General features: G+C 48.3%; 1 long non-coding RNA gene across 1 annotated transcript in view; it reads right to left on the reverse strand.

The window, feature by feature from the left end:
- The window catches only part of LOC307201147, a 225,646-nt gene that overhangs the window by 207,898 nt on the left and 2,536 nt on the right, over nt 1-15,212 (reverse strand). The window lies entirely within an intron of this gene.

Genomic DNA, 15,212 nt, shown 5'->3' on the forward strand with positions numbered 1-15,212 from the left:
GGCACCCTTTTGCTAAAACAGCCGTGCACCTGGGGCCAGGATTGAGATGTTCCTCTGCTAGAGATGCATCTTGGTAACCTTTCACCACGAGGCCCTGGATGCATCTCTGTCTAATTACTGCAGCCTGACCTGATGGAAATCAGTCCCTAGGTGATCAATGCAGAGAACGCCATCCAAAAGGGGAAATGCTATAATGGTGTTTAAATTGTTTTCAAGGCAAAGTTTAATTGGGACTGTGCACAAGGGCATTGTGCTAGTTGCAATGAGATAATTGAGCACCTCAAGGAGCCTTCAGTGTACACGGACAGCCTCGGAGATCAATTACTCTCTCCTTGAGTTGCCCCATGCTCCATCCCCCCCCCCCCAAAAAAAAAAGTTGTCAAGATGTATTATTTTTGTAGCATTCTTAGGAAGGGAAGGTATAGCACTAGCCCGGCGGAGGGGGGGGGGAGTAATTATTCTTTCTTTTAAATGAAGTTTCTAGGTGTTGTGATTATGATGAAGAAAAGTAAAAAAATGTGCCAGCTGTTGTTGTATCTTCTTTTCTTAAATAAATCTTGATCAAGCACAAAAGTAGAGCATCAGAGGCCATTTCAACTTTCCAAAAATTTCAAATGGACTTAGCCTCTCCTCTCAGTGCTCAATATACTTTTTCTGCAAGGAAAACCCATTGCACAGGCCTGTGACACAGGTTTGCATAAAATTCACAGGTGCTAATGTAGACATATAGCTGCAGATCTTGCTAAGGTATACCTATAGATGCAGATCTTCCAAAGGTGAAGCAGCCCTGTAAGCGCAGGAAAAGGAGAGCGAGAGAGATGAGAGGGGGGAACTTTGAAGGAGGAGGAATTATGGGGAGCCCATTGCATAATACCCAGCCAGGGGCCCCTAAAGATACCCCTGGCAACTGTTATAATAAAAAACCTGCTCCTTTTCCCTTATGGGGTATCCAAGAGCCCGTATAGAGTCCCGAAGTAGTTTCCCTATCGGTAGGAGAAAATAACAGAGCCCAACCAGAGAATATTGAGAAGCAAAGCAGCTAGTAAGCCTGATCTTTACTGATCTGTTGCAACAGGGACCTCACTCACCACACGCAGGAGGGAGGAGGAACCCTGAACAATGGGGTGCGCAAGCCCTTATATAGACTTTTGAAATTGCCTGCCCTGTAGCTCAAGACCTCCCCCCCCAAAAAAAAACCACATCATACTTACATCACAGAAGGAGGCAGTCTACAGCAGAAATACTGTTTGCCAGGATGCCTGATAATGGTCACTGATTGCTTTATGTGGGCAGCCTGGCCGTTCTTTAGTGATGGTAAATACTTTAATTCCTGAATCCAGGTCACAGGCTCACCCTATTCATACAAAAATACAGTGGTACTTCGGGTTAAGTACTTAATTCATTCTGGAGGTCCGTTCTTAACCTGAAACTGTTCTTAACCTGAAGCACCACTTTAGCTAATGGGGCCTCCTGCTGCTGCTTCGCCGCCAGAGCACAATTTCTGTTCTCACCCTGAAGCAAAGTTCCTAACCTGAAGCACTATTTCTGGGTTAGCGGAGTCTGTAACCTGAGGCGTATGTAACCTGAAGAGGTGCCACTGTACGCCCTTAAGACAAGTAATCAAAAGACAATGGAGGGGCTTTCCCATTTCCTTCCTCCTTGCAGAGAAATATTTGAGGTCAATTTGGGAGAGTCAAAATGGTTTCAAGATTGCTCTCCTGTTTATATACATGGGGTTTATATACTTATGTATGTGTTTGCCTTGTACATTTATCAATGTTTGTTTTATATTTGGGACCTTAGAATTCTTGTAACACAATCATGAGGTTTCCATGAAAGCCAGAAAGGACAGAAGAAAGAACGGATTCAGACAGAGCTTGCGAGATGCCTCTTGCGATCAGACCGAGAGAGATGAGTTGACTTGCAGAAGTTCATTCAAGAGCCAAACTACATATGCCCTTAGATTTCTGGCCCTGCTCTTCACTGCAGAGTCTACCTCCCCGCACCCCAGCGCAATTTCCAGTATGCCCACCGCCCACTGGCAATGTGTGGCAGGTTTTTGGGGGGTGGGGACCTGTGCCCAAAGGCAGGACCCTTCCATGTCCCGGGACACTGCACTTTGGGAAGTGCATGGAATCATCTCCAACACAAAGTCTCTTTGGAATCCACAAGCAGGTGTGGGAGGAGCCAGGTGAGCCAAGCCCAGTTCAACCTGCATCTCCAGCACCCCAGGAACCAGTCTGCTCTGAGTGAAGTGTGAATATTGCACATATTATAATATTAGCTCAGAAGGACAGTCATGAGCAGGAAGGCCTGGGGCTGCGATGAGCCTTGAGGCCAAGGCCCTTTGAGTCACCAGTCAGCTTTTCAGTGGAGAGGGACTTCTGCAAGATCTCGCCTCTATGGGATCCACACACCTCCTTCCAACCTTCCTAAGAGGAGGTCTGTGTGTCTGTGTAGCCCCCCACCCCCAGGAAAGGGATGGAAGGGAGCATGTGATGGAAAGGGGCCATGTGGCTCTGGAACAGCAGGCGGCTCTCAGCAGCAGACAGGGGAAAGTGTTTAATTATCCTGGTCATTAAAAGCACCATTAAAATCAGAACTATGGGGCAGGAGGGGCCCTTTGAACCGCAGCCTCACAACCCCCCCCCCCCCCGGCACTCTGGGCTGGCCTATTGCTCTCTGTTGGATGTCGGATTTCCTTCCCCTCAGATCTCCCCAAATGGCCCCCATTTGCCCACCACGCTGTCTGAGTTTTGTCCCTTTGTGGCCTCACCCAAGTGCTCTCTTCTCAGCATGCTGCACCATCAAGTCAGAGCGCCAGAAGATTCTTCAAAGCAGCCTCCCCTCGTCCTCTCACCTTCAGCGTCAGATGCTTACCTCCAAGCAGCATACGCCTATATTCTGCATTTTGCCTTATCTTCATTTTGATTCACACCATAATTATGTTATGATTTGTTGTGACTTGACTGCTTTAAACAAATAAACTTTATCTACTTGGCTTCAAATGCATTCACTCTTGCTCAGCTTTCATCGCTGTCTCCTCTATGAGCTTTTCCCTGGACTTTGCCCCCTGGTCCAGAGCAAAATCCTTTCTGAGTGAACTCCCAACCTCTTAATGGACGTTATCAATGAGACATTTCAGATAACTCCGGAGCTGGTGATTTGGAGTCTCAAGCTAGGCTGCTCTTTCTCCTGCCATCACCTTCTCCTTCTGTTCAGGCTGTAAATGTTACCTATTTGTTGGAGCCTCATAATCAGCATGATGTGCATGGAGGGGGGAGCACCGCTTGGCTGTGAACCAAACAAAATCCATCTTCATTGCGGCCAGCCCTTCCTTTTCCTGCTGACCCTTCCCGCATTAGGAACATTGCTGGCGCACCCTTTGTCATACGACTGCTCTTCCACCAGAGGATTTATAAGGGAGAGCAGGTATCCATCACAGGGCCTCGCAACCATTCATAGACTGGATACATCTTCATTAATCGTCCCCGTGTGTTCCAGGTCGCTGGGGACAATTCCTTGGAAAGGAAACCATGCACTCCTGATGAGGAAAGGGACCTCTGCCCATTAGTATCCATTAAACCCAAAGTACACACTGCCAAGCAAGAGAGAGATGTGCTGAGGGGCGATCCTGGACTCCAAATGCCACTTGCTTCCTCTGTCGCCTAAAGGAAGGCAGTGTGTGACTTTCTGATATCTTGGGCCTAACTCAGCCTTGCCCAGCCTTGTCCCCTGGGGGTGTTTAGGACTGCAATGGGAGGAGGACACCAGCCTGGGGAAGGCTGTCTTCACTAAGTGGTTATTTATGGCCTGCATATCTCACCTGTCCTCCAAAAAAGTCAAGGCAGCATACACTATTCCACTTCCGTCCCTATATTTTTCCTCACAACAGCCCTGTGAGGTAGGTATGGGCAAGAGAGAGCGATTAACCCAAAGTCACCTAAAGAGTTTCATTGCTGAATTGGGATTTGTCATTGTTGTAGTGAATATTTCTTTATTTAATTTTATAATGCCCAAAAAGGTTGTCTTTGTGTAAACAAATAATATTTGTGTTATTTGAGTGTCAAGTTTAGTTCCATATTTGCCACGCTTGCGACGGGGGCTGTCTTCAAAAAGATGGCTGCACTCTCTACATAATAAAGGGATGCCAAATGATATGCAAAGTGCCTGGAGATTCTAGTTCTTGTTGAAATCTCTAATTATTTGTAGCTTTCTCCATTGTAGCTGTATTTCCGAGTGACTGGTGTCAAGGGTCCAGTGTAAGATTTTGGGCTGTTTTCCTCTAACTTGTAATTCCTTTCTAAGATGTCAAGATAATATATAAGATCAATTCTTTTCACAATATTTCTATATTTGTATCATCAAAAATATTCAGTAGCATTGATTTTGGACAGCAAATGGTCTGAGTGCATGGGATTCATTCCAATCTGTTACCTCCAAGGATGTGGACAGGCTGCTTGGACGAGTGAAACTGACCACCTTTTTCCTTGATCCTTGCCCATCCTGACTAATGAAAGTGAGTCTGGAAGGGCTGGGCGATGGGCTCTGTGGGGTGGTGAATGCTTCTCTCTGTGAGGGAGCCTTCCCAGACCTGCTGAAAGAGGCAGTCATTAAACCGCTTCTTAAAAAAACATCTTTAGACTTGGCCAATATGGCCAACTATTGCCCAGTCTCAAACCTTCCATTCTGGGCAAGGCGATTGAGCGAGTGGTTGCTGAACAACTCTAGGCACGCCTGGATGAAGCGGGCCATTTGGATCCCTTCCAGTCTCAAGATTCAGGCCTCATCATGGGACTAAAACTGCTTTGGTTGTGCTGGTCGATGATCTCTGGTGGGTTAGGGACAAAGGTGAGAGCTGTTTCCTAGTTCTACTGGATCTCTCAGCAGCCTTTGATACCATCGGCCATAACATCCTTCTGGACCGTCTAGAGGGGCAGGGAGCTGGGGGCACTGCTATACGGTGGTGTTGGGGGATGAGTGTTCAGACCCCTGGGCTCTCACTTGTGGGCTGCCTCAGGGTTTCATCCTCTAACCCATGCTTTTTAACATCTGCTTAAAGCTGCTAGGAGATATCATCAGGTTTGGGCTGGGTGTTCATCAGTATGCGGATGATACCCAGCTCTACCTCTCTTTTAAATCAGAAACAGTGAAGGTGGTGAATGTCCTGTGTCTGGAGGTGGTTGGAGGATGGATGGCGGCTAATAGATTGAGGTTGAATGCTGACTAGACAGATGTACTGTTTTTGGGGGTGGGACAAGGGGCAGACAGATGTGGAGGACTCCCTGGTCCTGAATGGGGTAACTGTGCCCCTGAAAGACCAGATGCACAGCCTGGGAGTCATTTTGGACTCACAGCTGTCCATGTAGGCGCAGGTCAATTCTGTGTCCAGGGCAGCTGTTTATCAGCTCCATCTCATACGCAGAGTGGTGCATGCTCTTGTTATCTCCCGCTTGGACTACTATAATGCGCTCTACGTGGGGCTACCTTTGAAGGGACCTGGAAAGTACAACTAATCCAGAATACAGCATCTAGACTGGTGGGAAGACAGGCGAACTAATATCAGTGTACTGGAAGAAGCAAAAATCATCAGTGTTGAAGCAATGATTCTTCAACATCAACGTCGTTGGACTGGTCAAGTTTGTGTGGATGCCTGATGATCGTCTTCCAAAGCTACTACTCTATTCTGAACTTAAAAATGGAAAGCGTAATGCTGGTGGTCAACAAAAGAGGTTTAAAGACTCTCTCAAGGCAACACTGACAACTGGGAAACACTGGCCTGCAAACACTCCAGTTGGAGAACAGCCTTTACCAAAGGTGTCATGGGCTTTGAAGACACTCGAACTCAGGACACTAGGGAGAAACGTGCTAAGAGGAAGGCACGCTTGGCAAATTCACACTGTGATCAACTCCCGCTCGGAAACCAATGTCCCCACTGTGGAAGGACGTGTGGGTCCAGATTTGGACTCCACAGTCACTTATGGGCTCATTATTAATACTGTGTTTATGGAAGACAATCTTACTCGGCTACAAGTGATCCCCAAAGAAGAAGATAACACCGGTCCTGAAAGACCTACATTGGCTCCCAGTACGTTTCCGAGCACAATTCAAAGTGTTGGTGTTGACCTTTAAAGCCCTAAATGGCCTCGGCCCAATATAACTGAAGGAGCGTCTCCACCCCCATCGTTCTGCCCGGACACTGAGGTCCAGCTCCAAGGGCCTTCTGGCGGTTCCCTCACTGCAAGAAGTGAGGTTACAAGGAACCAGGCAGAGGGCCTTCTCGGTAGTGGCGCCTGCCCTTTGGAACGCACTCGCATCAGATGTCAAGGAAATAAACAACAACTTGACTTTTAGAAGACATCTGAAGGCAGCCCTGTTTAGGGAAGTTTTTAATGTTTGAAGTTTTATTCTGTTTTTAGTGTTCAATTGAAAGATGCCCAGAGTGGCTGGGAAAATCCAGCCAGATGGGCAGGGTATAGAAATAAATTATTATTATTATTATTATTATTATTATTATTATTATTCATTTGAACCAGAGCTGCTTTGGTCCTGATCCAATACTGAAGTCACTGCACTATGGGGCTGAAAGGTAATCAGCTCTCCCGAGTCACATGCAGCAAAACAACGGCTGGTGTCTTCCCATCACATGCAGCCATTCTCCTGCCTTGTTCTACTCCAATGGTTGCTGGGCGCTGACAGAGAAGATGTGGAAATGCAACATGCACAGAATCATGGAACTGGAGAGCTGGAAGGGACCCTGAGGTTCATCTAGTCCAGGGGTCGGCAAGGTTTTACCTGCCTGGGCTGGTCAGGTCCTGTGGAGATCTCTCCGTGGGCCAGATCATGTGCATACACAAAATTTCCGGCGTCTGGGCATGCGCAGACGCGATTTTCAGCACTGCCAAAGCGAGTCCCCGGGCTGGCTTAGCGCTTGCGGCCTATGGACCGCAGGTTGCCAACCCCTGGTCTAGTCCTACCCTCTGCAGTGCAGGAATCCCAGCTAAAGAATCTCTCACAAGTGACCACCCAACCTCTGCCGAAAAGCCTCCAAGGAAGGAGAGTCCGCCACCTTCCAAGGCGGCCCATCTCACTCTCAAGCAGCTCTTCCTGCCCTGCCTGATGTTTAGTCAGAATTGCCCTTCTTGTAATTTGAAGCCATTGGTTTGGGTTCTACGCTCTGGAGGAGCAGAAAACAAGCTGGCTCCACCCTCCATGTGGCAGCCCTTTGGACACGGGCGCATCCAGGATTTTTGTTGGGGGGCAGGCCTTTTTTGGGGGGCAGGCTTTTTATTGGGGGGGGAGAACCTCAGTTTGCTATGTATTTTTATTGATTTTTATTTATGGGGGGGGGAGCTGCCCATGCCTTCAGATATGTGAAGATGGCTCTCATATCAGAGGTGGATTTAGGGCAGTGCAACCGTTCCCCCGCACGGGACGCTGAGCCGAAGGGGGTGCCACAGGTGTTGCAAATATGACGTAGTGCACACGCAGAACAGAAGGCAAGGGGCTGGGGTATGTGTGCCGGGTTTTGGCCTTGCACAGGGCACCCCTAAAATTCAAAAGACCAAAGCCCCAGCTCATATCACCTCTCAATCTTCTCTTCCCCAGACCAAACATCCCCGGCTCCTTCAACCATTCCTCATAAGGCTTGGCTTCCAGACCCTTGATCATCTTGGTCACCCTCCTCTGCACATGTTCCAGCTTGTCAATATCCTTCTTAAATTGCGGCACCCAGAATGGGACACAGTACTCCAGGTGTGGTCTGGCCAAGGCAGAATAGAGCAATACTGTGACTTCAGCAACAGTCCATTGGGGTCCTAGGAGGACCTTCCCCATATCTGCGTGGTTGCAGATTCCCCCCCCCCCAATTTCTTCTGAGACGCAGGAAAGACAGCAAGTTGGGTGAGCTGGAGATTGCTCTCTGGTTTTTTATTTTATACAGACATTCCTTTTCTAGAATTGCAGCATAGAACAAGAGAGAAAGAGACACAGGACTTTCACCAGTGGGGGCTGATGTGATGCTGCTGGGGGACTGAGGAGATTGCACATTAGAAAAAGTCAATGTTGATTTTCCCCCATTTTATTTTAACAAGACATGCTTCCTTAATGCCAAAAGCTCCATGCACTTTGGGAAAACACTTGTGGGAAGGTGGCCCCCCCTTCCCCACAGCCTGTGCTGAGAAGCAAAGGAAGGTCCAACTTCAAGCGGTTTCAGTCCCTGGCAAAAGAATTGCTTGACGTGGCAGCTCTTTTTTTGGGTGGGGCGGTGGGGGGGGGGAGATCGTAACCATGCCATCTTTGTTCCAAAATCAGTATTCTTGACTTTACCAGGGAAAGGGGGTCCCTGTCTTCTGTGGGGCCACCCAGCCTCTCCCCCCCCCCCCCGCCTGGCCTCTGGGCCACATCACTTCTGATAGGTCCTTCTGCTAGACTGAACCCCACCCCCCACTCTTAAAGGGCAATTACTCCCTTGCCTAGAGGGACTCTTATGTAGAGCAGAACCATAATTATCATTAATAATGAGAAAATGGGCTGGCAAAGAGCCAGGCTGTGATCTATTTGTGTGACTGCTATGGGGGAAGATGGCTTCATACCAGCTGGGAGGACAAAGCCTCCCCACCCCCAGTGCAATCCTGAGAATGGGGACAATGGTCTCCTCTTCCTTTGCTGAGAAGGATCCCTCCAAGATCTTGGGCAGGGGTCCTGCTGAAACGTAAATATGGGACCTGCCTTGAGAGTGGGGGGTTTATTACCAAAAAAGCCCCCACGGAGTGTTATGGCAAAATCCGTGGCCTGGAGTACCACTTTCTCAGATGCCCCCCAAACCTTCTACCACCCAAAATCTGCTTGTCTTTCAGGCTCTTGGTTGGTTTCAGTGCAGCAGGTGGAGTTGACCAGCCCTCTCAGGAGTTTTAGGACAGTTTCTCTTGGAAGGTGCTGCTCTGCCACACATTTGTCCTTTAACCAGGGCTGTTTTCTCGCTGGAACACAGTTCTGGCCCCTCTCAGGTGGACGGCATTGCCATTCTAAGGCAACAAGGGAGGCATTCATGATGAGTTCCTGCACCTCTTGCACTACCTTAAACTGACGTCTTGTTTTAAATGGTGTCTTGTTTGGGGGCCACATCTTGGTGGAAAGCAGGTCTACACATTTTATAAATAGAAACGTTCCTGCCTCTTTCCTCCTTCTCCTTGTTTAGTCTGCTGGTTAAAGGCCTCCCTCATCCAGGCTCCTGAGGCTCACGGGGCAGCTGGGAACAGAGACCCTGCCCTTTTCCCTCCCGTTATTTATGTTTTCCAGTTTGGAGGGGGGTTGACCCACAGAATCCACATCAGGATGGACACCCAGGCTCATCTTGAGGGAGTGGCGCCTGCTCCAGGTTTGGCTTGTGCCCTCTGCACCCACAGGGGTGATATGGAAATCTGCCTTCTACTGAGTCACACCACTGGTCCACCTAAACCAGTGCTGCCTGCACTGACTGGCAGCTGCTCTCCAGGGTTATAGGCAGGGGTCTGTTCCTAGACCTACCTGGAGAGGCCAAGGATGGGACTTGGGACCGCCTGCATGCAAAGCAGGTGAACTCACTTGATGGGCTGCAGTGGGCTTACCTGTGTGAGGTGAGAAGCAGCAGCAGTGACCGGGTGCAGGTGACCAGGGGCCCCTATTTACATAGCTGTCAACTTTTCCCTTTTCTTGCAAGGAATCCTATTCGGAGTAAGGGAATTTCCCTTTAACAAAGGGGAACGACAGCTATGCCTATTTACATTTCTCACAATGGGATACAATATGTTTTTTTCAGGATTGGGGTAGAGAGCAATTGAAGTCTTAGCTAGATTCACTGAACAGGTGGTGCAGCAGGTGCTGCTCAGAGAACTAGGCTGGGGCAGAGGTGGGTGAGAGGGGGCCCAGGACAGGGGTTGGCTGTGCTTCCTCAGAGGGCCCCAAGAGGCGCTGATGCCAGCCCTGCCTGCCAGTCCTGTGTCGAGCTCGGCACCACCACTTAAGAAGGACGTTGACAAGCTGGAAGGTGTGGGCTAAGTTTAGCCTGGGAAAGAGGAGACTGAGAGGAGATATGATTGCCATCGTCCAATATCTTGAGGGCTGTCACCTGGAAGAGGGAGCAAGCTTGTTTTCTCCTGCTCCGGAAGGTAGGACCCAAACTAAACAATTCACGTTACAAGAGAGGAGATTCTAACAGTGGAAGGGGAAGTGGTCAACACTCCTCCCTTGGAGGTTTTAAGCAGAGGTTGGGTGGCCATCTGTCAGGGATTCTTTATCTGTAATAATAATAACAACAACAGTAATTTTATTATTTACACCCCGCTCATCTGACTGGGCTTCCCCAGCCACTCTGAGCAGTTTCTAGCATGTATAAAAACATAATAAAAAAACAAACATTCAAAACTCCTGATATAGGGCTGCCTTCAGATGTCTTCTGAAAGCTGTGTATAGTTGTACCTCAGCTCCCAAACACCTTGGGAGTCAAACATTCTGGCTCCCGAACGATCAAAAACTGGAAGTGAGTGTTCTGGCTTTTGAATGTTCTTTTGAAAGCTGAACGTCCGATGGGGCTCCGCAACTTCAGATTGGCTTCCTGCAGCCAATCCGAAGAGGCGCTTTGGAAGTCGAACGTTTTGGAAGTTGAACAGGCTTCTGGAACGGATTCTGTTTGACTTCCGAGGTACAACTGTAGTTCTTTATCTCCTTGACATCTGATGGGAGGCCGTCCCTGCATTGCAAGGGGTTGGACCAGATGGTTTTGGGTATATCTTCAAACTCAACCATTCCATGATTCCCACTCCAGAGCCGCTCAACTGTCAAAGAGAAATAAAAGCCTCTGGGCTGGGCTGCCACACTCCCTGCAGAGACTTCCCCCTCACTCTCCCTCTCCCTCTCCCCCTCCCCACATGCACACCCACATGGCCCCCCACCCAGTCCCCCCTTTGCCGTCTCTGAGCTCCATCTTGCAGGCAGGGCGGCAGCAGACCTCCTCCCTCCGCCCTGGCGGCCCCTTGCTCTGCCTTCCTTGCCTCCTTCCTCTGGCACTGCATCTTGCTCAGGAGAGACCTGGCAATAACAAAGAGCCCCTTATGACAAGGCCTGCACAGGATATGAAATGCATGCCAGCGAGATAAGCCGCCATCGCCCGTCAGTCATCCTGTATCTCTGGTGGCATCAAAAGGCGCGTGACGAGCCACAGCCAAGAGCCACAGCCAGCTTGGATTGACGCCGGGCTCTTTCGCCTCCTCTCTTTTCCAGGCTTCCACCCTCCTCTTCCTTAGTGTTGTTCACGGAGGAATAAAACCAGAATAAAGGCACTTCCAGCAAGCTGCTTTTAGCCTCCTAATGTGCGGAAGGGAAATGAAGAGAAGAGAGAGATGCTGCGGTGGGACTACTGGGAGGATTGGGATCAGCACTGGGTGCAGTTTGACAGGGTAACAGACTTTGTTGGGAGGTGGTAGACCCTCCTTCGCTGGAGGCTTTTAAGTAGAGGTTAGGTGGCCACCTGCTGTGATTCCTGCGTTGCAGAGGGCTTGTTTTTTTAAATTTATTTAATCATTTTTTCAATACAGGCATCAACCACAAAAAACACATACAACAAAAACCACAATAACACTAATAATACAATTTAACAATTCAGATTTGAGTACTGATATACCTATAACTACACCCTTTTAACAATATTTCCCCACCTCTTCTCCCCCTACTTCCCACCACTTTCCGCCTTATCGCTTAAGTGTTCCTTCCAAATTTCTTCATATTTATCCATTCTTAATTTGCATCAATATGCAATTCGTTCGTATGTAACTAGTCTGTCCATATTGTCAATCCATGTGCTCAGTGGGATCTTTTTGCAGCTCTTCCAATTCATCAAAACAAGTTTTTTTGCTTCTAATATGGCACGGCACATCCAATTTTTTTGCATTGCAGAGGGTTGGACTACATGAGCAAAGTCCTCACCCAAAGCCTTACTGGTGGACGCGTCTCCTGCAACCGCAGCTGTCCATCCCCCCAAACCCCACACCCCTGAATGACTTCCTGTGGACTAGAGGCGGCTATACAGAAAGCACAGACTGTCTCCTATGCCAGGATTTGACTGTAAGAGATTTGTTGTGGCTGAATAACTCTTGGAGACTATAAATAAATTGCGGGGGGGGGGGGGGGGAATCAACACAGCAAATAAGCAGCTGACCTCTTGACCTTGACATCCCTGCATGTGGGAACTGATCCTAAATTCAGCACTGATGTAAAAATACTGCAACTGCATGTGGCCTACACATTTATCCTGCGGTGCACTTTATTCTGCAAAAACTGTCACCTGGTCACTCTTCCTTAGGCAAGAACTAGCAGGCAAGGTCCCTTCTTTTCCAGGGTAAGGAAAAATAGCCTACATTCAGGTATCTGGATGGAAAGAGGGATGAATAGCATTACTGCAGGATGCTCAGTGTACACAGCATTTTAGAGGGCGATGCAAGCAAAGGTTCTCTGCCCTGAACAAATTTTGACAGTGTGCAGAGCTGCACAGACTGTAACCAGAATTTCGGTAGATTTCTCCAGAAAATCTGGCTGCCTTTCCAAATCTGGGGCTAACTATTTTCGTTTTGTATTGCCTTTATTTTGTCAGTACTGATAGTTCTCATTTCAGTGCAAGGCCTGTGGTGTTCTTTAACATTTATAGGTCATTGCATTGCACCATGGGTTTTGTAGTCTTTAAGGCTTTATAAAGAGCAAGCCACCCCCCCATCTCCCTTTCTTTTTGTGCTTCTTTAGCTTGTAAGCACGGAGATGGCTGGGGTTGTGGATGAAATGGTTAAAATATCATGAGGCTGCTGAATCCTTCCCAGCTGCTGTTCTGGGTGAGGAACTGCTATTAATTAAAACCTGAGTGCTGGAAGGGCAGGTTGCGATGCAGGGATGTGGTTCCTCTTGGCACGTCCTTCAGCCTATTGTCTTCTCTGCCAATATGGGGAGGGTTTTGCAGAGGGTAAGAAGCAATGATCCCCACGTATTGATGGCCGAGCAAATCAATGCTATCTCCCTGTTCCATGCGTAGGCACCCATTGATTTTTGTTGTTGTTGGTACCTCTCTGTTTATGTAATGTCTGAACTTTGCACAACTCAACCGTTTAATGTGCAGAAAAGGAGGCCTGTTGCCATGAAAACAGATCTCTGGATGACAGGGTAATGCCGAGTTCTCCTTCTTTCCTTGGACTGCACTGAATGTATTTTAACCTTGATAAGTCAATAACTTTGTACAAAAGGGAGTAGAAGCTGATAGGGCTTTGAATGCATTGAGACCCCCCCCCCCCGGTTTTAATTCCCAGGAAATCGCTCCATCCTGCAGACCGCTGAAAGCCATTTGAAATGAAAAAAGGCTGACATTTTGAACGCCAAGAAGTGGCCTGTTTTTGCATCCACAAAGGATGCGGGGTTTATTTTATTTTATATCTTTCCTGCTTGGTAAGAAAGGCAGTAAAGCTGGAGAGTGATGGAGGCAGATGTGTGGGGTGGGGCGTTCGAGGGCCCCGGCCGGAGGGAACAGGTTGTGCTTGCCTGTGACTGTCCCTTGAACAGTCTGAGGGACTGGCAGAGGACCCAGAGGGAGTGGAAAGGGAGACATGAGGGTGAGGTGATCAGGTTGTGGGAGATTTGGGGACCACCCGTGAGTTAGTCTGGGTCCTGGGTGGGAGCCAGGAGGCTGATGGGGGCTGCGCGAGAAAGTGCATTAGAAGGGGGGTGGGACTGCCATCAGTACTCAGGGATGAGACCGCTAGCAGTATCTTTTTATTAGGATTGTATTGATTTGTCTTTGGCTTGATACTTTTAGTGTTGGATTTTTTATATTTATGTTGTTGTTTTAATTTGCTGCACACCTCTTAGAGATATTTTCTATATTAAGTGGTATAGAAATGGCCTATAAGTAACTGTCCTCTATAGCTATGGGGCAGATCACATGCTTGGTGTGCAGAAGGTCACAGAGTCAATTCCAGGCTATCCGGGGATAAGAGAATAAGAAGAGCCTGCTGGATCAGGCCAGTTCCCGCCTCCCCAGTGCAGCATCTTGTTCTCACAGGGGCCAACCCACAAGCAGGACCTGAGCTTAAAAAGCACTCTCTCCTCCAGCACTTTTGGGCAATAAATCATAAATCAGCTGCTGCATCCTCCTCAGCCAGCTTGGTTGCCCCTTTCCCGCTCTACAATATTCATTTTGTATTGCAAATGCAGTCGCACCATGGATTTGCATAATGGCATTAGGATACCGGCAGCTTTGTTTTCTGTTCCTTTCTTAGAGATTCCTAACCTGCCATTTCCCCCCTTCCTTTTTATGCTGTATTGTTTTTAACACTTGATTGGGGGCCGCCCAGAGTGGCTGAGGAAACTCAGCCAGATGGGCGGGGTATAAATTAATTATTATTATTATTATTATTATTATTATTATTATTATTATTATTAGATCTGGTCCTAACCATTATAGATCTGGTCCTAACCAATGTTGATGACCTGGTTAGTGGGGTAGAAGTGGAAGGATCATTAGGCGCGAGTGATCATGCTCTTCTGAAGTTTACTATACAGCGGAAAGGAGCAGCCAAGCATACTAGGACTCAATTTCTTGACTTTAAGAAAGCCGACTTCATAAAACTTAGGGAAGTGCTGGGTGAGATCCCATGGACAGTAATACTAAAAGGAAAGGGAGTTCATGATGGCTGGGAGTTTCTTAAGAGGGAGATAGTAAAAGCACAACTTCAGGCAATCCCAATGAGACGGAAACATGGAAGGTGCCTAAAGAAGCCAGGGTGGCTATCTAAAGAACTTTTAACTGAGTTAAGATTTAAAAAGGATGTGTATAGGGGACTTCCGGGTTGGCGCTCCCGGCAATGGCAGAGCTCCTCCGATCGGGAGGAACTTGCTCCGTGGAAAGTTGGGTCTGAACCGCCACGGCGAAGGCGGAGACCCATTGAAATCACAGGCGGAAGAAGCCTGTGAACCTGGGATTCGGCTGGCACCTTTTGCGCCTCCCCTACTCGCGGGGAAACCCTGTTTTGGGGATCCGGAACGATGTGGGGTGAGCGGCACGGTGCTTTGAATCGACCGCTTCTTTCACGGAGTGAAGCCGCATTGCTGTTGCCGGAGAGCGCTGACTTTTTCTTGTGGACAATTGGATTTTAAATAACAACCCGTGAGTAAAAAGGAAAATTGGATCTTTAAATATC

Source organism: Podarcis cretensis (genome assembly GCF_951804945.1).
Source record: "Podarcis cretensis genome assembly, chromosome: 13".
In the NCBI taxonomy this organism is placed as follows: Eukaryota; Metazoa; Chordata; class Lepidosauria; order Squamata; family Lacertidae; genus Podarcis; species Podarcis cretensis.